Source organism: Camelus ferus, chromosome 17 (genome assembly GCF_009834535.1).
Source record: "Camelus ferus isolate YT-003-E chromosome 17, BCGSAC_Cfer_1.0, whole genome shotgun sequence".
NCBI lineage: Eukaryota > Metazoa > Chordata > Mammalia > Artiodactyla > Camelidae > Camelus > Camelus ferus.
The window spans coordinates 3,449,659-3,475,783 of NC_045712.1; the positions used below are offsets into that span (position 1 = coordinate 3,449,659).

At 37.9% G+C, this 26,125-nt stretch overlaps 1 protein-coding gene across 3 annotated transcripts in view; it reads right to left on the reverse strand.

Moving 5' to 3' along the window:
* Positions 1-26,125, reverse strand: part of CNTN4 (contactin 4) — an 813,748-nt gene that overhangs the window by 437,559 nt on the left and 350,064 nt on the right. The window contains exon 1 of one of the 3 annotated variants that reach the window (XM_032458060.1): positions 20,648-20,666. The exons of the other annotated variants lie outside the window; for them this stretch is intronic. The gene's annotated coding sequence lies outside the window, so the exon portion shown is untranslated. Of the gene's footprint in view, positions 1-20,647; positions 20,667-26,125 lie in introns of those variants that run through there. 3 annotated transcript variants of the gene reach the window in all.

A 26,125-nucleotide genomic window follows, 5' to 3' on the forward strand; every position in this document is an offset into this window, starting at 1 on the left:
AGAATAATCTGACATGCACTCTGGTTGTTGCTCATGTGCTTGCTTCAGCAGATTGAAGTGACTCTACCCTCTGCGGTTGACTGCCAATTAATTTTAAACCAAATGTCTGGGAGAGGTGATATCAGGTACCCTGAGAAAATTATAGGTGACAAATGTAGGATAACTCGTGTCACGAACAATGACTAGTCTTAAAATTCCAAAGTTTGCCTTCTATTGTACTTGTTTCAGGAAGAGGAAAGTGATGTTAAGTGCTCTGGGGAGTGTGTGTCAACCCTGATTATTCTGTCCAATTCCCTCATGGCGGAAAAAAAAAAGTATTTTTCTCTTGACTTGTTTGCAAAACAACGCTAACAGTATTACATTGAGCAGTTTTGCTGGCATAGAAAAGTGATGAATACATAAATGACTGGATGGTTTAATACACAGACCCTTACTGCACATCAGGAAAATAAGTATGCCAACAAATAATTTGCCAAACTCCTTGAAACTTGTCCGGAGTCCCAGGAGAGAGCTGTAGGAAGCTAGGAGACTAGATGACAATATAAAGACATACGTTCAAACTCCAGCTGTGTAATGGCTCAAAAAAAAAATCTCATAAATCTCAGCATCCTCATTTGCAAAACAGATAGCTTTATAATCTTAATTTGTGGTTTCAGTAGTTCCTGTACTCTCAAATAATTATGGGTACAATCATTAATTGACAACATCAACTATTTCCCTTCTTCCCACTTTATTCTTTCATCTATATCCTCCCTGTCAAGGGGTGAATAAACAGCAAGTTACATAAGCACAGAGTATAAATTCCTGATAGAAAGCTTGCATCAAGAATAAAGGAAATACATGAAGCACGATTATTTTTTAAAAAGTTACTTTTCCTTGTAATTGGCCGTGAATATTTTTTTGACCTGCCATTACTTATTCAACTATAATGTTCATGGAACTGGCAACTTTATTAACTCCAGTATCATATTTTGCCTGAAAAATATTCATATTTAGAATTTAAATAGATAGTAGACATATTATACTGAAACGTTTGCCATTTTAGAAGGCCAGTGAAATGATCCACAGCAGTCAGTAGTGTCTTGTGACAGCCAGTACTTGGAGTAGAAGCCGAACAAATAGTTTTACCCCTCACTCTCATTTCTCCTCTCTGCTCTACAACCACATGCCTCCACTAACCTGCTTTCTGTTTTCTTACAGGAGGAATTAAGACTTGGTGCCCAAGAGGCACATGGTTCCAAACAAAATGCTTTGTAACCCAAATGAGTAGTGCCAAACAACATGATGCAACTCCAGGTAATCAAACTAAGATGTGGTGCATTTTAACATGTAACTGCATTTACTCTCAAGCTCATTACTAGTTATAAAAAAAAAAAAAAAAAAAAAAAAAACGACTTCCACAAGGAGGCAAAAAAACTGAATGGCTGGTAATTTACGTTGGCTTCTTTGCATGGCTCTTATAGCTCTCAATTTTTCTAATCACTTCCTAGTTAGCTCAAAACATATTCACTGATACACACACTGATGATGCAGATTATGACATATACCTTCCTCCGCCACTTTAATTTTAATAGATGATCTGTATTTGTTCAAAGACATTTTCTCAATAGGGTTACTGGATCTACTAGGAAAAAAATTAGAATAACTTGAAGTTCCTCTCCAGCACTCACCGCAAGTGTGAGTGATTGGTGGCAATTTATCATACACAAAATAGCATTTCTTGATGCAAACAGTTCCCATTCATTCACATCAGGTATCAGAGGAAAAAATCACACTATTTTATCTCAAAGGTTCTACCCCATCTTTGAAGTACGTAGATGTTCAGCACCAGGGGGCAAAGCTTGGGAATCCGTTTTACATGTAACATTAATTTCATATTATTGATTTTTGCACCAGGCTTATGTGGTGAAGGGCAAAAAGTGAAAGTTTGTTTTTTAAGTGTAAATAACATGGACTTCTTTTATTGAATTTCTTTGGGGATTTATACCTAGGGCATTTCCAAATACTTTTGTTTTCAAGATTATTATCTTAGGTGGAGATTAAGGGAAAAATAATGAAGTTGTTGAACTAGGAAAAAAAATCTCCTTTTTTTCCAAGATACATATCTGAAAAGAAGTTAGTGCCAAGTGACAGGGGTTCTAAAGACAAAGTATGATGCTTCAGATATGAGGCAAGCTGAGGTTTATGTGAACAGCTAAAAGCATTCAACTGAGAAACTACACAATACATTCAGAAAATTAGAATTCTTATGATTAAATATCAGCATTAGAAATCAATCTTTAGATAAACGAGTTCATGCTATATAGCACAGGGAACTATATTCAATATCTTGTAGTAACTTATGGTGAAAAAGAATATAAAATCAAATATATGTATGTTCATGTATGACTGAAGCATTGTGCTGTACACCAGAAAACTGACACATTGTAAACTGACTATACTTCAATAAAAATACATATAAACAAAAAAAAGTAAGTATAGAATTGAATCTTATCCCTATAGTACTGTTTTCTATCTTACTGGTTTATGCTAATGTTAAGAACAAATTCCTATCCTAAGTTAGTCAATTTCACTGTTACTTTGCTTATGGATAATCCTTAAGGAAATAATTACTGGAAATCAACAAAATGTCATAACCTTTCATCTATTCTTCAAATAGATAAATATTCTTCTTTACTTAGAATAGTCACAGGTTGTGCACTATAAGTTCCAAAAGCTCAAAACTATAAGGAAACGTATAGTAATGGAGAACTGTTCAATACTTAAAGCATATAAATTTTATTTTCTAAGTATTTAATGGTAGTTCAAAATATTTCATAAAGGTAACATGAAAACAGGACGGACTTTAATATATTAAATAATAAATTACAGACTATTGTATATATGTAAATCCAAATTAGAAATATGTAAAATACATATGCAGATGGGCAAAAACTAGTTGTGAATACACAAAAAAGAAAAAAAAAAAACTTCCACTAGGGATTATGTTTAATTTCTTTGTTAAATTATTCAGTCCTGTTTTTACAAGTGAGCCTATTTCAGAATTTAACTATAACATAAGTGTATATATATATAAAGCAGCTGTTATGAGATTTAACAAGAACAGCAGTTAGCTTCAAATCTAAACCAGACTGTAAAATCAGTCTGTCGAATTTAAACTTTAATGTAAATGAGAGACAAGTTATTCTACCAACCTATATTTTTGTGAATAGATTGACATTTTGTAACTTGGGTAATAAGTATTGAGACAGTATTCCAGTTGTCTATTGTATACTTGATATCAGTACCAACACAGTACATGGAAACGCACAGTGCACAGATGTCTGAACTTCTCACACAGAACCTACATACGTAAAATACAGTTCTCCCCCCCCCCCCCCACAATTCTAGCAATCCACAGCATCTTCCATGCAGGACACATCCCAGTGGTTGATAGGATTTAACTTCATTCTACTTAACATGCACAATAAGCCTACATGGTAAATGTTATTGTTTTTACTTATTTTTTACACATAAGACAACGGAGGTACAAAAAAGCTAAGTAAATTTCTCAAAGTCACACTGGCCAAACACTGCACCTAAGCTCCGAAGTATGTAATAGGATCCCAGAACCCGGGCTCTTCAACACTATATTCTACAACATCTATTTGCATGATATCAAATGTTTCATTTCTGAGACAGAGAAAGAAAGAAGCCATTTTCACCAGCCTAGAAAAACTGCTGGGCTTTGATAGCTTAAAAATATGTTCATTTAAAACATGTCTGGGATCAAACTCAGGGTACTGCTTTGATATGACCCTGCCTCAGTAGGGTCAACTGCTTTTATGACATGTATTTGAGAATGCTAATTTAATATGTTCAGCATAGGATATCGATTTTCAGATCAAGCTCTTTAAAAACAGTGAATTAAATAAAAATTGGTCTCAGCTTATGAACTCAAATATCACTACAGTCATTAGGAAAGTACAGTAATGATTTTTGGCTCTGTGAATCCGCGTCAGCCTAAAAGCAACAGGATTAGGCTTAAAAGCAGGCATGCGGGAATGCATTTGAGTAAACCCTCCAACCAGTGGAACTTTACAGATCTGAAATTTACCCACATATCTAGATGGCTCTTAAAAGATTCCCTGATATATAAATGTCACCTTTGAGGTTTGTGGTGGTCGATGTAGGTCTGAACTGCTTCACCCTTAAATCCCTGCCTATCTGAGAGTGCTCTGGACAGTCCTCTAAAGGAAATGAGGTTTCAGGTTTTAGCTGCTGGCACTCAAGATGTTTCCACCGCTGCTTTCCCTTGTGACAGAGAAAATCTATTCATTGTTCTTGCTCGGCACTAATAGCAAAACAGGGGGTTTGCTTTCTGAAGAAGAGCCTTCAAACACAGCTTCAGGAAAGTGGAAGTTTTTTTTCTAGGCCACCAGGCTGTCGAGGAGTGCCAGATAAGACCTTTATTAGATTGGTATCATAAATTCTGAAAGTATGTTCATAAAAAAGCCTGTTTTTAGTTCAACCTATTTTAAGAATGTCTCTTGACCATACATGGCGGTACAAAGGTTTTCACCTTTCATTCAAATGTTTGAAAACTTAAGAGAAGAAAGGACATCAAAATACAAAATAATCAAATCTCAGAGGTTTCGACTCTAAATTCTAAAACAGAGGAGGACTCCTCTTAATAATAACACTGCATAGCAGATTAGACTCTCTGTTGTCAAAAAGGGCAGTCCAATCAGCATAGGAACCGAAATGCGATGAATTACGAAGTCCTGCAACAAGCAGCAAGCAACTATCTGGAAACACAAGGCGATGTCCCTGGCTTCACACAAAAGTCTGACCAGATTCTCAGCAATGGGTGAGAAAGAAAATTGAAAACTTAAAAGTATACAGATCCTTTCAAAAAACAAAAACAAAACACACAGAAAACTCCTGTGATCAAATAAGTTTATTCAAACCTGAAACCTAGAAGTGAGGGGAGATAAGAGCAAGACACATATATGTGGAAAGAGAAGGAACACAGGAATTCTTCCAACAGAAAGAGAGAGCTTCAGAAAAGGACTGAGGACAGATTTTAAAAGAGAAGACAAAGTATCCAACTATAAGGGAAGATATGCCATCGAGAATACCAATAAAGCTGCTCTTTTTTGTTGAATTTCAAGATAGAAAGGCATCAGAGACCCCTTAGAAAGCCACACTGACAAACTTACCTTTTCAATATTGGGATGGTATTTTTATTTAAAGCAACCCTCAAGAAGAGAGTGGGAAGGGACCTAAGAAATACCCAGATCCAACTCTTCTTATTATGCAGACAAGGTATTTTTCAGATGAGGCAAGGCTGGAGAGTTAACGGTACATGCAAAGATACGAATCCTCATGTTCCCAACACTGATTTTCATTAAAGATAACCTGAATCTTTATTTATACACACAACCACTTAGCGACCTAATTGTACCCCTACCAATTCTAAATGTTTCTTAAAGGAAACCACAGCGACAAAAAAGAAAAAAGAAAAATAATAAGAAAGAAAGATTTTCCTCATTTAGTATCTGTCCCAGGGAGTAAAGTGGCAGCTTTTAGCCAACATTTCTGAGGTGACAGGACAGGGAGCAAAAAGGAGGCCAGCGTAACCAACAAAAACTTCAGAGGACATTTAGATAAAAAGTCGAAATAAGGCCAAAGCTCTTCGGTCACGGCCCTCAGCGGCAGAGCAGTGCCAAGGGACTTGCAATGACCAGAAGGAATCCAGAGTTCACATCAACAATGCACAGCTACCATCTCTTTCCAACAGCATCTTAGAAACGGCACCAATCCCTAGTCCACCCACACTGCAGTCAGAAGCAGCCTCATTCTAAAGGAACGTCAGAACATGAGCAATCATGAAGACTAAGCCATCCTGAACTCTCTGTTTTCCAAGAAAGTAAGCCAAGTCCAAGAACAGTTAGTGTCACATGGCCCAGGTCACAAGGAGAGTCAACAGAGGAAAAGGGTCTCAAAACCTAGAGGTGTGTTACAGTGATTACACAAGCCAGTCAACACCCGTACCAATCAGTCTTTAGTTCAATTACAGCACCGGTTTCACAAATTCTGCCCTGTTAGTACCTTCAGTACACCTGTAAGACCGTAAGTCCCACCTTTTTTTCCAGAACAATATGATCTCTTTTCCTACAGTCCTCTCTCCTTCCCTTAATGGTATATGCATGTATTTAAATAGTAATGAAAACAAGCTTCAGGAGGATGTGATTTTTCTATAGCAAACCAGGTAGGCTGACGAATATAATAGAGAAAGAATATGAACACTGTTGTAGTTACTCTTTTAAGAAAGTGAACACATCTTGCTTTGCAATGAAATGTTACTCTGATTTCCACTTACGTCGTGGTAAATCAAGTTTATTAAAGAGTGCAACACACTTACGCTTGAATTCCTTTTCTCCTAGTTACCTATACATATAGCACAACGTTTTAAAATCAGTTCCTTTTTATAGAACTGCACTCCCTCCCTAAGTCAGTTTCTACTTGACAACTTTGATGTTTAAGAGTACAGATGCTAGGAATGGCTCTGACTTTTATACGACTTTTCCAAATATGAAAATTTTAGCAATATAAAGAATTTGTCCTTTAAACTTGCCAAAAGACCCGAGAGAAACTATCTGACATATTACAGAAATACCAGCTTCTTTTACTCCTCCAAACTCTAAGAATTCGAAGAACTACCAGAACAGAGTATTCTCAGACTTTCTAAGAGTAAGTTTTGACAGAGAACTGAAAAAGTGGAGAAGAAAAGAGAGTGTGGGGAGGGGGTAAGGGCATGGGGCTGAGCGATGGAAAGAATCATAGTTCCAGGCATGGGTAAAATTTGTTAAAGGTGTAGGTGGGAGAATAAAGGAAAAACTCATGAAAATAAACAATATTTACTACACAGTTTTGTCTTGTGCTGGCCCTAATTCTTAACTGATGTATTTAATGGACTTGCAAGACATGTTATAAGAAACTTGTCTTAAGACCATCATTTGGAACAGCACTAGGAGTAGGGGTATAATATTAATTTCTATTTCCATGTGGCACTGTAATCCATCAATGCTAAAAAACAGAACTGAATAATATTGCTCAACCATTTTCTCTATTACTCAATTTATCTGTCATATTCACTTCTAAATATATATTTCAATCCTTTTAGAAAGTGGACACTCAATCCTGATTCTGTTCCAGATTACCTGTTTATTAGTAATAATATTTATTAAATTGCAAACCTTGGCTGCTTCAAAATAAAAAGCAAATAAAACGTTAGTGACAAGATTTTGCAAAATATAAACCAATGTATATTTGCGTGTGGTGTTCAACAACAATAAAGTAAATAATGAACCATAAGGACATGTTCATAACTTGTATTTTAAGTAAAATACTTGCATGCTTTGCTTTGAAGCACACTGAATGAAGATTACATCCTTTTTTATTTTTACAGACACATACATTTTAAAATATCTTAGACTAAACATTTACTGACACTGTTCAATTTTCTAAACAATATTCAGTCAGTAGCTTTTTTTACACTATCTTTCATCATTCAGGTCTAGGTAAGTAAATTTTTGTGGCAGATCCTTATCTTTATTCTTTTCTTTTCAGACCACAAACATGTTTATATCCTTCCTCTAACCTATTTTCAACTGGAAAAAGAAAAGGCAGTCCCAGCAGATTACTTGCAAAACATCAAATACACAGGAGTGGTAATCAAACGCAATCCAAACAGCCTTCCAAGGTGCACACGGCATGAATAACATCACTATCCCCAGTGCATTCACTCAGCCTCCTTTCTAGGAGCTGTTCTGATCCAGCCTGTCATAGTCAATGATACACAGTGAAGGTCTGTTTCCAATATGGGCATGTTCTTTGTTTTATGGTCTTGATTGGTGTTTCTAGAGATGAGAAAGTACAAGTACCTTTTTGCATCTACAGCTTTTGAACTTTACAGACCAGCTGACAAAGCATACCCACACTTTTCCTTATTGCCAGGCAAATATTTTAAGCCTCCAAAAGGCTGGGATTCAATTAGATTTGTTTTCCTGATATGCTAACTAAACTTACTTGTAAATATTCTATATCAAAGTTGCATGAATTTTGCTCTTAATAAGTGGAAAAGATATATTCTTTGCTTCACTTTTTATAGAAAATTTAACTTGTCTTGTATTCAAATCCTTAATCATTGGATGGTGTGCCGCTGCTGAGTTTGGAGAAGAAAGAATAAAGTTAAGGAGACACTTTTTTTTCTAAAGAGTAAAATAAATTAAGAGGTGGTTTATGTTTAGCTGAGTAACACTATTCATTGAAAAGCATTTTTTTACTTTAAGCTTTTAGCACACTACCTTAAAAATTCACTATTTTTCAGGGTTGATGAAGTTTAAACATATTAGTTAAAAATCTTTAACTTGGGCCCCCAGTGACACTCCTAGGTATATTTCCATACAGAAATTGTAGGCACATGTTCATATAGGTATTAATTATAATAGCCAAAAAAGTTTAAACAGTAACCCAAATACCCATTAACTGAAGAATGGATAAATATAATGAGATATATCCATACAACAGAATATTACTGTGTAATGAAAAAAGAATGAAGGGTTCATACATGCTACATACAACATGGCTAGAACTTTTTAACTCGTGAGGCAAAGTGAAAGAAATCAATCACCAAAAGAAAAAATCACATACTGTATAATTCCTTTCATGTGAAATATCCAGGATAGGTGAATAATCCTTAGGGACAGAAAGTAGGTTAGTGTTTTCCCAGGGCTAGGAGGTTTTGGAGACATGTGGAGTGACTGCTACGAGGTATGAGGTTTCTTTTTGGGATGGTGAATACATAATACCGTTGGTCCTAGAGCAAAATAACACAGGCGTCAACTGCACAGGCCCACTTACGTTCGGATTTTTTAATAGTAATACTGCAACACTCCATGATCCGCTGTTGGGTGAATCTGTGGATGTGGATCCTTGGATACAGAGAACCAACTGTAAGTTATATGCAGATTTCTGATTCATAGAGGATCAGGACCCCTCACCCTCATATTGTTCAAGGGTCAACTCTATTTTAAAACTGATTGTGGTGATGGTTGTACAACTCTGTGAATCTCCTAAAAACATTGAACTGTACTTCTTAAATGTGTTAACTCTAAGGATTATGAATGAATAACTCAATAAAGCTCTTTAATAAATATCTGGTTGAGAATTTTTCTCTTGATTGTCACCATCTTTTCAACAATGCCACACATTCACAGGAGGTTTGACAACAAACCTTTTAAAATGGATAAACAGGTTTGTTTCAACTTATAAAATGAGACTTGACTGATGAAAATTGAAAAAGGCAGTTATCTAAGCATTCAGATGGCCACCTAAATATCCAACTATTCTCTGAGGATTCTAGGCAGAAGAAAGCTAGGGAGACCCACACTGGCCATGACACCGGCACCTCTTGGAGACCATCTCTGTGCTGTTGTTTACTCTCTGTTGCCTTCTTGATCTGAAAACCTCTTCATGTGACTCTGGATTTTATTACAGGGGTAACCTTTTGTAAGTTCAAAGCCAAGGTCGTGTCCCTTCAGCTCAAATCCAGTCCTGAGGCATAAATCTTTCAGAAAAGATCCTTCCACACTTGCATCACAAAGACTCTGACACATGTCACGATGAAGCAACTTTCATTAAGTTGCAGCAATGAATGTCCCTTCATTTGATGGACTCTGAAAAATGGCTCTATCTTCCCCCATTCCCATGACAGCTGTCATCGTGTCACAAATGGAGAAAAGTTTAAAAAAAGAAAGGCTTCTTGCTTTCCCGACAGTTGTCACCACCAGAAGCCACGTAATATGTAATGTTACCAGGGGGAAATAGACAATGTACAGGAAACTAGACAAGGTCTATATTAGAAAAGCCCACGTCTTACCTTCAGAAATCCCAAGAACAAAGGGAAACAAACAAACAATAGCATCACTGATAATATTTCAGAATATTCCATATGGAGCACATCGGTCCTATCTCCAGTATACATCTCAGTTCCTATGATTCGGGAGAGAGTATCTATCCTAGCAAAAACATCCCAAGTATTTCACTTTATATGTCTTTAAATAACTAATCACAAGACTCAGGTGTCAAGGAAAGAAGTACCAGATCAATTGAGGACAGAAGTCAAAGATTTGGAGCATAAATCGGTATAATACAAAATGAGGCAAAAGCCTTTAACTTGACCGGCCAACAGACTTGTTGCTCTAATACATTTTATTTTCTGATTTCAAATAATACAGTGAGAAAAAGAAGCTCAAGAAAGAATTCCTTAGTTATAAAATTCAATGCGGGCAAAAGAAGTTCAAACTGACCTTTACTCTTATTATTCAAATGCAATGTAGACCCCCCAACACTGACATCATCCAGGAGCTAATTATAAATTCAGAATTTTAAGCCTCACTCCAGCCCTACTGAATCCGAATCTGCATTTTCATACATTGTTTGAGAAGCACAGTCCACACCATTTTTCCACTACTGGCATTATCCAATGTTTGGACTCTCGGGCTATTGAAATAATTCATTTCTTATTAGTTACAGCTATCAAGTAATATTGACCTGAGAAAAGAAATGTAATACAACACAATATATACAATGTTGCTAAATTAATTAAAAGTTCAGAACATCAGATTTCTCTTGTGACAGCTATGCTAAAGCCTTAATATTGATGTTGGGTTAAGAGATATTCCAGATCAATTGATATTTAAGACTACATCATTTGTTTGCGTCTCTGCGGAATACGAAACAGCCTTGTTAATACTGAGTATAGATCTTTAACTTTAAAATACTACAGCAATTTGATGTTGAGGTAATTTGAGGCTGATGCTTATGCAAATGTGACTTTGCCTAAGAAGGCGGTGTTTCTAGTTGATGAAAGGGAAGGGGCTTGTATTGTGCGGGTTTGTCATGTAATACACTTTGAACTGGCCAGTGAGGTGTTTCAGATAGAAAGAAAGAAAGATAAATAGATGCACAGATAGATAGATAGACAGATCGACTGATCAATCGATCAGAGTGAATGAGTAACTGCATAGGCAGACCACATGCATACCCAACTCGATGACAGCAGAGGATCTGCCTGCTTGGAAATGGGGAAATAAATCCTGGAGTGCTCCGTGTTTAATTAAGAAAGCAGAGCTGGAAATCCATGGAGCCTGTGGTCTCTGAGCATTAACAATCACCCCTCTCATCACTTCCTAGTATCAGGCAGGGTCAAGACCACTCTACCAAAGCTCAGAGTCAACTTCTTGTGATGAGAGGCACTCCAACTTTTGTGCCTCTGAAAAAAAATGACATCAGATGCCCAGACAATTAATCACTCCGGAGTGCTCAGCCCTCAGACATCAGGAAGGGGAAAAAAAAAAAAAAAAAAAAAACGAAACCAAAACTGTCATCTACTCTGTAAATCCCTCTAACGAGCTACTTCAAAACTTAGGTAAGCTCCCATGTTACCAAAGGGAAGTTAGAAGGGAGAGAAAAGTCAATAGCGTTGGGGAGAGAATTTATAAGGCAGACAGACACTGTATCTTTTAGTACCAATTTTCTTTTTACACATCAAAGTGAAATAGTGCACTAAGAGCCCCTATGCACTTAGTTGCTATAATATTTACTTCTAAATTATTATCTTTAATACTTTAATACTAACAGCACCTTGCAGTTATAAAACATCTTGTTCCTGAAAGCTTAAAGTGTTTTCCTACATATCTATTCAACTCTACTTAAAACCATATCCTAGGGAGCCAGGGCTGTACCCATTACTAGGGTGTAAAATATGGTTATAAATAGGTTTCAAATTAGTCAATTTGATCAACTCATCAATTAGGGCAAGTGGAAAGGAAAACACCTAAGAAGTGAGTGACTTGTTGGGTAAATAGAAGTCCAGCTGTGCTCACATTAAATGAACAGAGGGGGAAGGCTGCCTTAGTGACTTGGTGGCCTAATTATAAAAACCTGCTCTCCATCAAATAAACTAGAAGTCCGCCTCCATTATTCAGCCATTTTAGGCCAATGTAATTTTGAGTTTACAAAAACACGTGGAAAATTGTTTTATCCCTCTACTTTCTATGACCTGTATAGGATCAACTTAAATACCAGAGAAGTACTCTTACCTGAAGGATGAGCCAACAGAGCAAAAGGAGGCAGTGGGAAATCAAAGATAAAAAAGCCACCAAGGCCCCAGGGTCGGCTAGAGAACCTGTCCTCCCTTCTTTACAAACATATGCCCAACCGGAATGGGCATACTTTGAGAAGGGCAGCAATTTTCTGTTTGTTTTATTCATCACCATATCCCTACACCCTGGAACAGCATGAGGTAAACTGTAGACATTTAATAAATAATTTTAAAATGAGGGAATGAATATAGGCCAGCAGTCCTGAAGATGGGCCCACCTGCTGATTCTGTCAGCTGCACGGGATGCAAGAAAAATGTCTAAACATCAAAGCATTGTGTTCCTTTATCAGATACAATGTGTAAAACGTCTGCTGTAAAACTAAATAGCGTACAGGCTGTGTCCTTGAGGTCAAAAACAAGGGGAAATTAGACTTGCATTGTATCTAACCTCATGTAATGCAGATGTGGGGAAAGCATCTGAAGATTCCTCTACTTGCCTAATGAGATTCATACTCTGTGAGCGTCTATGGAAAGTTAAATTCTTTTAAAAAAAAAAAAAGGAAATAACCATCAACTTATCCCTTTCAATACCAGTACAAATCACGTTTGGCAACTTTAGTGCCAACTTTAAAGAGCAAAATTACATACTAGTAAAACCAGTAGCTATAATTGTAGTCTATTAAACTTAATTACAGGTAGAGCAAATATATTTATTTATTGAATTCTGTGAGATTAACTTCACACTTGTATCTGTAAAATGATGAGTTCTTAATTCTGACTCCTACAAACTGAAAATTTTTGTGAGACATATTAGGGTCTCAACCAGCTTCGTAGGAATCCTAACATGGTTTGTTCTAGTCTCCCCTAAACTTTCTTTCTCAAAGTGTGCAGGAGACATTGTTAATTCACTTTCCATCGTTTAGGTATAGGACATGCCAACTCACATCGTGAAGCCCTCAGCTGTGGGATGCCCCGCAAATAACTTGTAACAGAGGATGTCAATTAAGTATGGATTTGACAGATGTCTCCAGCTTTCAAACATGAGGGAAAAAAAAAGAGATATTTAACAATTTGTGACATGGGCCCACAATCCTACATGGCACAAAGGGAGACACTTAACTACCATGCTGAACCAATATTACAGAATCTCTATTTTCTGACAACTGGTCTAGCTCTTCATTCATGATCTCAGTCTGGTTTCTACAGGTCTTTGCTTTGGGCTTTCTGGCTCTCAGAAGAGTTTGAGTATTGCAGCATGAGCCCAGAGCCTGAAGAGCCATTTAAGAGTGACTCTCTTGCCAGAGAAAGGGTACTCTGTGGTTCTGGAAACCCTATGCTCCATTCTTAGTAATACTACTTACTATTCTGGATAGCCCCCCAGCCCTGGTAGAAGAGTCGGACCAGATAATCTAGCGCATTGCCAGATTTAACATTCCATGATGTCACACACTGTTTCCCCATTTGCTGTGCGGGCCATCCTTGAAAACACGGGAAGTAACCTATAAGAGGGTCACTTGAATGTTATCGCTGCCAGTTCTGTGACATTCCAGAATCACTTCTAAAACTGCTAATGAAAAAAAAATTTTTTTAAGAAAAAGTTGATCAATGTAGCTTTGTCCGAAGCAATTTTATCTGTAAAATAATGTATTTTATTTACAAGTTACACTTTTTTTTTCCTATACTACCTAAAGTTACCAAATATTCCACCAGAGGTATTTACTTCACATCCTGGGAAAAATCCCCAGGTGAAACCCCAAGTTTACAAAAAGGGATATTTTACAGGAATTGTCAGAGCCTTATCTACAGTTTCAAACTGGTTCCAAACTAATTTTCAGATAATTTTGAGATTGAATATCATCAAATACAAACTTAAGAATGTTTCCCAGGGGAAATATTTTAGTCTATCATGTTATATGTATGACTATCTTGAATATTACTTGCCTGTTATGAAAATAATTCAGAAAAAATACCACTGTAACCAATGTATCATTCAGTCATGGCCTTTGATGAACATTAAAGATCTGCAAAGATTTTAGCTTCAATGTATAAACAGACACACAGACACACAGACCCACACACACACAGACACACACACACCAGGTAGCCTGAGAAACTGTTTTTCCCCTAATAATTTAGGTAAGAATGTTTAAAAGTAAAGTCATTTTTAAAGCTTTCACATCTCTTAGATGTACTCGCATGCCACAAAAGGTACTTTCAACAAGAAATATAATACTACAAGAGAGGTTAACAACAGCAATCAACTGAATACCCGAGCGGATTCCCGCAGGGAGAGGTAGGGGGGACTCTGGGGAAGGACTGTGTCAGTCTAAATCTGTTTTTCTTTTCTCTAAGCACATAGCCAGACAGCTGGGTGGGAGGGAGAGTCACACACCTTAAATTACCAGATTCACACTTAACACACACATCATAAAGATGCCAGAGACTGCGTTTGAACACATGATTTGTTCTCTTCTGGGAGATGATGCTTGTTTCCCCCCCCGGAGTCAAGCATTACGCCTGTATATGAGCAGCTCCAGCAACCTGAAAGGCGCACCAATGCGATGAATTCTAAGCAGCTCAGAGGCAAAGTTCTTGCACATGACTGTGTATAATTAGTGATGTGAAGCTCCTGTCCGGTAGATAAGGGCACTTATTTGAATGTTCTCGAGACCTAAACATCTTACTCTGGCTACGATGCTCGGTAGAAGAAATGTGAAATGAAAGGGTTTCAAGAAGTCATTCCGTACTGTGGTACCTCACATTGCACCATGAGAACTTGAAATTTACTTCCGAGCAGTTGGAGTGATGTGATAAAATCAAACTCCTGAGACCTCCTGGTCGCATCTCCTGGGACCATTTGGGATAATTCTGATTAATCGTGCGTGGGTGTGTGCGGGGCGGGGGGGTGATGAGAAACAAAAACTGAAAGATCGAGACTATTCACTAGCAACTAGTAAAACAGTTACACAGTTTTCATGAGTCCTTGTCTACCAACATTTACCACACTAAACATGATATCCTTACATACTATTCCAGAGGTCCTCATTCAAAGAAGACAGTCCACTGCTGATGCCACCACACACATTTCATTTAAAATAATTATATTTGTAAAGCTTGTTTGGCCAGTTTAGTTAAGAGCCAAAGGCATTCCTTTTTCTCTGTATCTCCTCATTGATGTAAATTTCTCAATCATTTGCACAGTAACTTAGCAGTATCTCTGCCAATTAATTTGGACTTAGTCCCAGTGCCCCGACACTTGCTAGTTTTCATTTGCTCATACAGTTTCTCTTTTGTAGCATGAAGCCACACCTCTTTCAACCACAATACACTCATTCCTCTACTTCCTTATTTATATATGTTTTTTTTCAGGGCACTCAAATTTCTATCCCATAATTTAGAATTTCCTTCTGGCAAGCCTTAAATCTGCCTCCTTGAGTCCCCTTTGCCAAATGCCTGGCACAGTCAGCTTCTCTAAATTCTGTCATATCCTTAGAATCTGTAGCTCGGCATTTTATATCTAACCATAGAAATACTTTATTCCCTGGCAGCTCCTGCTTATGTGTGCCGCTCAGTATTAAATCATCCTGGTCCTTCCTTGAAACAACAGAGAAATTTCCTCTAATGTGCAGAAGGGCTCTGAATCTCATTCCTACATTGTTATGTGGACGAGGAAGATGTGAAACTAGGAACAAAACTTATAGCCATGTCTTAGACCAATTTACAACTTTACCTGTTTAACTGCACAGTAAAACAGTCTAATAAGCCACTGGAGCTATTAACTGAGTGATATTAAATTGAACAACCTCAAGTCATCGGATCCACTGGTTTAAAACCAAAAGTAGTACCTCTGAAGCTGGCTGGTAACTTTATAATCAAGTATTTGAGAACCACAAATTATCAGACATATCTGTCACCATCATATTTTTTTTTGAGGAGAAATAGAACATAAATACAAAATCATTTTTGTCATGGAAGGATGCACGACTGTAAAACAGAGGAATCATTCCACATTACTGGTTCTACTTACTACAGGGCCTGCCGCCTAAAAAGCCAGGGTATCTACTCAATTTTATGAGATTTGGAAAATTAATTTTATACTCTGCACGGATCACATCAAATACAGTCTACAAGTTTAATAAGAAATAACATTAATATTCCAACTCCAGAATAATAAGTCCCATAGACAGAGATTTTTCTAATGGTAAAATTTGAAAGCAAAATTAATACTCCAACTTACATGTAAAAGCTGTCATAACACTACCCTGCTCTGGAATGAGCAGTAAAGCCCATCCAAGCTATTAACGTCATCAAATAGCCACTTACCATCCATCTCAGAGTACACATGTTGGATGTTAAAAATACATGAGAACATTGTCAACTGTTAAGTAGACTATTAGCCTGCAATTACTTGGGCCATCCCAGCTATCCAGTCAATGTGGTGTTGTTGTTGTTGTTTTTAATAGTGAAAGAAACAAAAAGTACTATCATCCTTGCATTACAAATATCAATTCTGAAATTAATTTACCTTCTTCTGGTAGAAGATGCTCAAATGAAATTTACTCATAATTTGGCTTCAAGAAGCCCCATGATCATTAGTGGTGGGTTTAGTAAACTCATCATTTGCCATTTTTAACTGAGAGTCTCATCTAGTAATGAACAGTTCTGAGATTTCAATACCTGTATAATGAAGACAATTTTCCATAAAGCTTTTCTTTTTTAACTTGGATTCTACATAGTTGCTTGCCTGATTTTGCATATGTATGTATGTAGGTATGTATTTCTTAATGAAGTCATTTATGGCTTTTTATTTTCCATACCGTTTTACAAGAGTATCATTTCTCACAGAAAAATAAAACCCCTTGGCAAACTTTTTTCCCTTTCTTAAAAATCAAGCTCTTTAATATCCTGTGACACTAAAGTGGATTCTCATTTGTGAATTTTTTTGTTTTATTTTTAAATTAAGTTTTGTCAGCTGAATACATTCGAATGAATCCTGCTTAGCCACCTTCAGTTTAGAATATAAAATTAATTTTTCTCTTATTTTGAAAATTAATGTGGGCAATTTACACACATACATATACACACACAGCACCAAAATGTTCAGTGTCCCTGCTGCACAGACAGGCTCAGGACTAAGTAAACATGATACACAACACAGCAGGATATCAAGTTTATCACTTATCCCTCAATGACCTCTCATAAGGAAAAGTGACAGACAAAAAGGTTCCGCAAGAGAACAGACAATCCCAACCTTGCTTCTGTTGACTTTAGAACGACTCACTAATGAAACAGGGCAGCAGGGAGGCAGGGGAAAAGGTAACTGGGGACAGGGTAGAGAAGAAAGAGGTGGAGATAGAAAAGAGAAGGAAGAATGAAGGGGAGGCAGGGAGGAAAGAAGGAAGGAAGGGAAACGGAAAGGAATAAAAGGAGGAAGGAAGAAAGAATCCAATGTGCTTTGGATGACAATCATGTCACATTTCACCCAGTCCCAAGGCAATCCGAGGGGCTATCTGGAGTGAGTGAGAGGCCAGAACGAGGTGTCATGAGAACAGACTTTCCAAAGGTAGAGAGTATCTGAGAGAGCACACTGTTTTACAGGGGGTACTGAGGCACAGAGAGGTACAGTGGCTTGTTAGAGATTGCACAGCAACTTAAAAGAGGTAAGTTTAAGTTTCCGCTAGTTCGGGTGATAACTGAAGGAGTGGACACTTTGATAATGCTGAGTCAAAGCTTACTAATATTTAAAAATCAGCCAAAATTTTGGGAGTTATCAAATTCATGTATTTTCTATTCGACCATATTCACTTTTGAATGTCTTGTGGAAACAGTTTATAGAACTTCACACCTCACCTCACATTTGGGGGTGCAACCCATCAAGCAGGGCTAGGGTGTAATTTGTGTGCAGAGAGGACCTGCTAACAAATACTGTGGGGGATGGTGTGAAGTTGTCTACGTCTCAGCCCAGCGGCTCTGGGACAGACAAACAGTGTGCCAAGGCCCAAAACACAGTGGCCAGGGGCTTTCCTCTCTGTGGATGTGCCCCTTCTCATAGGACTCTGCTCTGTCCAACCCCAGCACCTTCTAGATTTCTGCAGCAGTGCTGAACTTGGAGCTGCCCAGAAGTTGTCTCGAGGCTAGTGGATTTGCATGCATGCTTGCAAACACATAGATACGCTATTTTCACGTACAAAGTGCAAGACTTTTATTATCTTCTATAGCATTTGAAATCTATGTTGAAGGCCAATCAAATCACCATGGCTTTAAAAGCCCCTCTTACAAGGTATATGTAACACCCATCTGGCCTCCCTATCTGTCAAATGAGCGGACCCTAAACTTAACCTCTGAAGCATCCAATTCCCCTTTTCTACGGATTACGCACAACTGGGGAGATGGTGTCCCAATTTTGAGTAAATAATCAAAACATTTCTTTTTTTTTTTAATCAAAACATTTCTAAAGTAATAGGAGCACACTATAAGTCTTGCAAATACCTCTTGATGCTTTGAGGTGACCAGCTGCAACCACCCCCCAAAAAAAGTTTAACATCATAGAAGTTGAAATTTGTAAATGTTTGAATGGAAAATAAGTCAAACTTAACTACTTCAGAAAAGTACTTCTCTATAAAGGGCAAAAGTTCTTGCTAGACATATATATATATATGTATATATGAATCCAGGAATCTCATACAAAAAAATTAAAATTCAAAAGAAAACAACATGTACTAAATTAGGCAGACATAAAACAAATAGTCGTACAAAAATCACTGGACCTAAACTACCTCTATTTTTGTTCTTTCATCATTTTAAATAAGATCATACCTTTGCAAGATCATATACTTGGACTAGTTACAGAGACACACACAATTATTTAAAATACAGCCTAGGCTTCCTCTGTAACCATCACTCACAGAAGTCAGCTCAGTTTGGGAAGAAGACATTCCCCATTCTTTTGTTTTGGGGAAATATGACCATTCAGAACACTTGCCTTTACTTCAGACTTCAGTATTTCCGACCCTTCAACACACTTACTTCTTTTCCGGAGAACAGACTTCTCCTCAGAGACAGCCCTGGGACAGCTCGCTACCCAGAGGGACCGCGGCCATTCTCCTCTGGCTTCGCCTCGCCAGTTGCTAAGCATCCTTTATTGGTTTGCTACCTTTTCTTCCCTCCAAACCTCAAGCTCTGAAAGGGCCTGTGCTCACGTACACAGCCAGCTATTTTGAGTCTTCTCCCCTTCGCCTCATTTCCCTCAACCAAATCTAATGAGAACGTACTTTGTCCTCACCAGTAAGGCACTTTCATCCTTCACAGCCTGTGGTTTGTCTCTGTTTTGAGACTTACTGCCTATTCAGAGAAATTGTATCTCCACTCCGGAAATCATGGGGTCCTCTGGCTCCACAGACTCAAGCTCAAGGAAGGCACTGTGACTCCCCTTTGCAGGTGGGAGTGATCTGAAGTTGACTATGGTCCACATCAGCTCTGGCCATCGGTTCGAGTGGTTAAAGCCTCTTATATCCAAATGCTGTTCTGACAGCAGCTGGGTTGTCTACTTTCAATCCAGGAAGCAAAGTATGATGTATACTTAGGTAAGGGAAATCCAGACAAAAATCCACATGTCCCTTTCCATAGTGATAACAATCTTTAATTTCATTAAGCCATTGATCACTGGAAAGGGACCATGCAAACATTATTAACAACATTAATTTCTAATATCATTTTTATGATCAATTCATCTTGCATGGATAACGAGGATTAATTTGACAGATTGCATTTGGAGACATATGAAAGATAAATGAATCTGGATCTGAACTGATATTTTTTTGCTTCTTTAAATTCACATTTCTTCATTAAAAAGTAGTGCATTCAAAAGCAAAAGTGGGCTAAACATAGGCTCTTATTTTTAAACACTGTCCCTTAGAATGAAAAAGGAAACATACAGTTTATATTTACAAATATTCCTAATAGTTAACCCCACCCCCAGCAAAGTTTCTAAACAGCATGCAACTGAAAAACGAGAGAAACTTTCCTGTTTCTGTATTTCTTAGTGACAGCAGAGAGCCGCAAAATAAACTACCTTACATAAATTCTGGAAATACTGACCGTGCTTCTTTTATATAGAAACACATGCAAGATGATCTCTTTACATAGGTACATTACTTCTACTTACATTTTTCTTGCAGTGGCCAGAGATAGAGAAGAAGATAAATATAAGCTTAAACCCTCCTGAGCACCACAGAAAATGCACCCATGCTTCCAAAAATAAAACAAAGCCAGTAATTTTTAACTTCTATAAAAGCATTCTAAAGGTCTCTTATTTCCTTGTATGAATCAATTATAAAAGAGACCTGACAGCAACAGCAAGCTCTAAACAGATAACACTCTGTCTCACCAGCTTGACTCAACAAAGAGCGGTGGAACAGAAAATCAACTGCAGCTTGCAAAGTCACATTCACATGGAGCTGTAGGGAGAAAGAAGAGGGAGAAAAACCTGGTACTTACAGACTGGAAAGTAAAATGTCCCAGTTTCGCTTTACATGTTACAGCAAATCAAACAGAGATTCCAGCTCTCAGCCAGTGCCTGTTTCCACTACACTGATCATCCACGCAGAACAGGCCCTTATGGACTGCTTAGGCAGCTGGGAGATAATGGGACCATATCCTCAGCTGGGACTAGAGATGCTGAACTGCTCTCCGCTGCGCGCTGCGTGGCTCTCCGCCAGCATTAATCAAGGAGGACCCAGCTCCGTGGCTGTGTTCCCCAAAGGATCGACATAATTAGCGCATGAATCAAAGATGCACACTGGGAGAATCACACACATCTCTAACTGGCTCTGCTCACATAGAACCTGATTAGGAAATCAAGTTGGTTCCCCGATCAAATGTGTTCCACCTTTCACAGATACACAGAGACGCGCACAGCTGTTTATAGATTTCAAGGGAGGGGCAAGAGATTAAGGCTTCCTTCCCAATGGGCAATTTATGTAATTCCTCAACTCTGCAATATAATTACACTGGTTGTTCGCTACATATGGTGGGTTTGCCCTGTGATTTGATGTGTCTGTTAGGGTTTTTTTTTGCAGCTCCCAGGAAGCTTACAGGCTGCAGCATTTCCCCTATGGATTTAGTGGGATATGTTATGTGTATATTCTTCGCAGATCTAGACGGTGGGGAGACAGGTTTGATGAAAGCTCGTCTCTCTCAGGGCATTTTAAGTGTCCAAATATATGCTTATTACTGAGCTCTGGAAGTCCAGGGCATTCAAGCAGAGGGTTTGGCATAAAACTCAGGACACCAAGTACTCAAAAAGGATCGGGTAATGTTGATTCTGCTTACATAAATGAAGTACCACACTTCTTCAGTCTATCTGCATGGTGATGCAGTCAGGATGTGCAAACTAGTAGCCTGTGGACATGCTCGGTTTGGCAAGAAAGAGATTTTAGAATTTGAATGTGAACATTTTTAAACAGAACATGTGTTCTGTACTTTACCAAAATGGTGCCAACTCCTGCTTTTGCTCATATATGCTACCTGCCAGCCCCTGAAGACATTTGCTTATGTAAATTTGACCTTAGCTAAGCAACTGTGGGTTAGGGATGTAAAACATTCCATTTCAGAGAAAGGAGACTCATGTCTCCTGTCACTCATACAAGGCTGTGCGTAAGGCACTGTGTGATCATTTAAAGTTCCAACACACCAAGCAGCTTAGAGTTAGTAAGCTTCTGTGATAGACGGGGTGGAAATTAGGGAGAGAAAATCTGAGTTCTAATCCTCACCTTGCTAAGAAAATCAGATGATCTACAATATGCCTACATCTCTCTGAACTTTCTGTTTCTTATCTGTACAATCAGGCCTTGGTCCAGATCTCTGAGAACTCTCATCGATAAGAAATTCAACTATTGTCCTAACACCTAGAATGTAGATCTCCATTAGAATAGTGCTTACACTTCATAGCAGCGACCAGAGCAATGGAAATGAAATCAAGACAGGCTTTTTCAAAACTGTTCTAAATTTGGGAGTCTCTGTTACCTTTGAAGGTCCCATGATAAACTGGCTAACATGCAGCTGTTTTAGACAACTCGAGGCGTCCTGATCAGTAAGTGTGAATGAATTACAAATGTGTAAAAGGGAAAAAAGAAGTTCGGTAGAAGATGGTTTGGGCTCTTTCTACACAAACTGTGTCCACCTGAGAGTAAAATAACTGGATGAAGAGTCAAAAGTCCAGTCAAAGTGTTTTGTCTTCATGGCACCAATGACCAGGTGCTTGATTTGTGGGGAAAGAGTCTTCTATTTAAAGGGGATTAGTCTGTCTTACTTTCTTACACTCCTACCATCCAAAGGTAGAGAAAGATGGGGCTTCTCTTCATGTTGACAGTCATGCCATCTTTTGTGGAAAAATGTGTATCATCAAGGTCAAGACAACCTGAACAGCTTGGGTTTTGATACTGGTCTCAGGGAATCAAAGAAACAAGGATCCACACTTTAACGGTGCTTTACTGAACATACTACAAAAACAGCTCACCCAAAGGATACAGGATTTTGTAAACGATGCATGCCTGCCAGATCTTTCTGTAGCCATTGCCAACTCAATTATTCCCAACCAAATACGAGGCCTCAGGTAGACTTATTATCAATTGTTAATAGTAACAATATACAAAGTGGCGGATGATGAAAGTGTATAATTAAAAATTTTCTTTTTAATTCACGAAACTTTTGAGTAATTTTGTGTTGCTTCAACATGTTTGCTTTTGTATATATTTTCAATCTGATTTCTTTAAAACTAACTTCTTTCTATATTGTGTTTGGTATTGTTGCAATTTGGCGTAACTTGTAAAATGACTGGCACAAATTTTATGTTTGTTATTTTTATCTGGCTCATTATTACTGAGACTTCAGCACATCTACTTTAGGCGGCTCATGTGAGGTGCCGACAAAAATAGGTTAATTAAATAGTAATTGTGTGTCTCAGTTATATTAGCAAACATATTGCTGAAGCAAATGAAAAGAAAAGCAAATTAAAATACAAACGTGTTTATTCAGTGGTACTGTCGAAATAAATAGTTTAATTGGTTTTAAGTTCTCTTCATTCCCTGTTTGCCTGGCAATTACTTTCATTCATCTTTGATTATGGTATGTGATAGATTCACTTTGACATCATGTGATTTGCACTTATTTCTAACGGTAGGTGATAATTACTAACTAAAAATTTCTAACTTCCATCAATTTTTCATACACTTCTCCCCTGAGTCAGACCATTTAAAACATGAAGTGGTTTATAATGAAAGCCTAAATGTGGGCAATGTCTATTTTTTTTTCTTCTAAGGTCAAAGCCAACAGTAATGTCAAAATAAATACAGCAAAGAGATGGCGAGAAAGACCAAAATGATTAGTAACTGCAAACAAGAGAGACTATCTTCATAAAAACAGTAGAACCTGATATATTACCTCAAGATGTATTCTAGAAGCCAAAATATACACAGAGATAGTTTTAGAATTTGCATGGAAATTGCAAGAAACTGTATCTCTTGGGAACTGTGAATAATCAACATTTTTAACAATACTCCTGTCAAGGCTAATAAGAATGTGGAGAATGGGGCTCCTGAGGTCTCTTTTGGGCCACAACACAAGATTCGGTAAGTTTAATATAGTTCTGAGCTTCAGCAAATCAAGGGGCAAAATGAAAGTTATAGCAATAATTTCCCAACAGCTTGAGGCTTAATCAATATTTTTAATGCTTTGGAATCTTCAGCAGTAAGTGACTTGATGTGCATACAACTATTCATTGCTTCTTCGAGAAAGTATTCATATTTCCTATTCCTTGCCTCTCTCACTGAAAAACAGAGCTAAAAGCTAAGACAACTGTGACATTTCTCCAGCTGAGAACAAAATTTCAAAGGAATAGATGGATCAGAAATCACTTCGCAGGGCACCCACTGGAAAGACAATCTCAGCAACTTGACTGGACTTTCTTCTCTAAGCAAAAGTGATGGAGCCGGTAAGAAATTCATCAGGAAACATGGATCCACACAAGAAAGTGTGTGGCCGTATTTGTTTTCTAGGAAGTAGGCAGATTGCTTTTACAATGACCCACTGGGACCTGGATCACAAAATTAAAGTAGTCTGAAGAGAAAGAAGCCTGTTTTGAAAAGTATGTCACAGTGACATCAAAATGACCTATAAGCTGGATAAAAATGCAGTGTGCCTCAATATTTAACTACCAATAATGGCTCAGAAATTTGGAGTCACCATTAGCAAAAAATATCTATTTGTTTAGGGTATGCACACCTGTGTGTGTGTATGTGTGCAGAGAGAGGGAAGGGGAGGGGGAGAGGGACAAATTGTAGACAAGTGGCTTTGTAAGTGGTATTTCTCATTTATTTTTAGGGGTATTTATGCTTATTATACTGGCCAGAGAACACATACTGAGTTTCTTATCATCTGAGAAACAACAGTTCTTTTCCTCAGAAGATTTGGATTTTTCTTCCAACCGAAACAGCAAGTTTTGAAAGACTAGTTTTTGATTGTCACAACCTGGGGAGGGGGTATGCAACTGGCCTCTGCTAAAGTTCCTGCCATGCACAGGGCAGTCCCCCTTCCTGAAATTGTCCAAATCTGTCAACAGTACCACATCTGCGAAACCATGACCCAAAGGAATCTTGATGGAGTCCTCATAGTTAGAATCCCTAAGAATTCAGAGTTGAGATTAAAAACGGACTGAGTTTAAATGGTAGTGCTCTAAATATAGCTGCAGTCGCAAATGGACTGTTTCGCCTTGGAAGTTACTTCAGAATTTCCAGTATGCTTTCACAAAAATGATAACAATCAGTACAACAAGCTAGTCCAAAAGCCGAGAAAATACTGTAATACCAAGTCTATTAGTGCAAACAAACGTGGGCCTTAGAACAAATGTCTAGTGGTATAATGACTCAGTATAAAAGATAAGTCAGAACAGGTACCCAAAACACCCTCTCCTCCCTTCTCTGCCTCTCACCAAACCACATGGAACTGAGAAAGATGAATCTCCATCCAGCTCCGTTACCCTCTCCTTCCCACCCCCACCACCACAGAAACCAGGGAACACAACTCTATGGCAAGTGGAGGTCCATGTAATTTCATAAATATTTATTTTTTTCCTTTCTGTCTCTGTGATTCTCCCTAAACAGATGGGTATCCTTTCCTATGTTTCCATTTCAGGAATGTGATCTTACTCTCAAAATAGATACACTATTAATAGAGAGTTGGGATTAAATAAAATATGCTTCAATTCATGGACTTGCCTCTAACTCAGTTGTTAGACCTCTTTGGTTTCCTGACTTCAACCATTTAATAAGCACCTACCCAACTCATTGTCCACTGAAATTATGGGGGAGAGAAATTGAATCTCTCAGCATCTGCTTTCTTTACAAATTCCATGCATTTATATTGTACACCCTACATCATCCCATCGGGCTCAGAAAAAGTTTAGTGCATTTCTCATCATCCACTAAGGTCATTATTATTTATCATCAGCTTTATCACTAATGTAGTGCCCTGTGGACTCTTCGGCTCTGGTGCTGAGCTCTTCTGTCAGCTCCAGGGAGGGCAGGCACTAGGTAGATGGCAGGCGCCTTTCATTTTATTCTTTGGCATCCTTTCCATCAACTGCAAAAAGCCTTGTTCAGGCTTTTACGTGAGGGAAGTTACAGCTCACCTTTGTTTCTTAAAGGGAAACTGTCTCCCCTTAAATCTGCCACAGATGGAACAAGATGAGAAAGAAGGTACCCAAAGGATGAAGACTGGCAGAAGCAGAGCTAAATCCAAAAAGTTCTGTGTTTGTTAAGATTGCCAGTGTCACTTTAGGAAAAAAGTGAAGTGGATGATTATAAGGGGCTTATCCTATTCTTATATTTTATGGAGCAAAAAAAGAGGAATAAGATGCCTGCTTTCCTTTCCACTTGCTTCAAGAAAATGAATTAAAAGGTTTTTTTTTTTCCCCCAAAA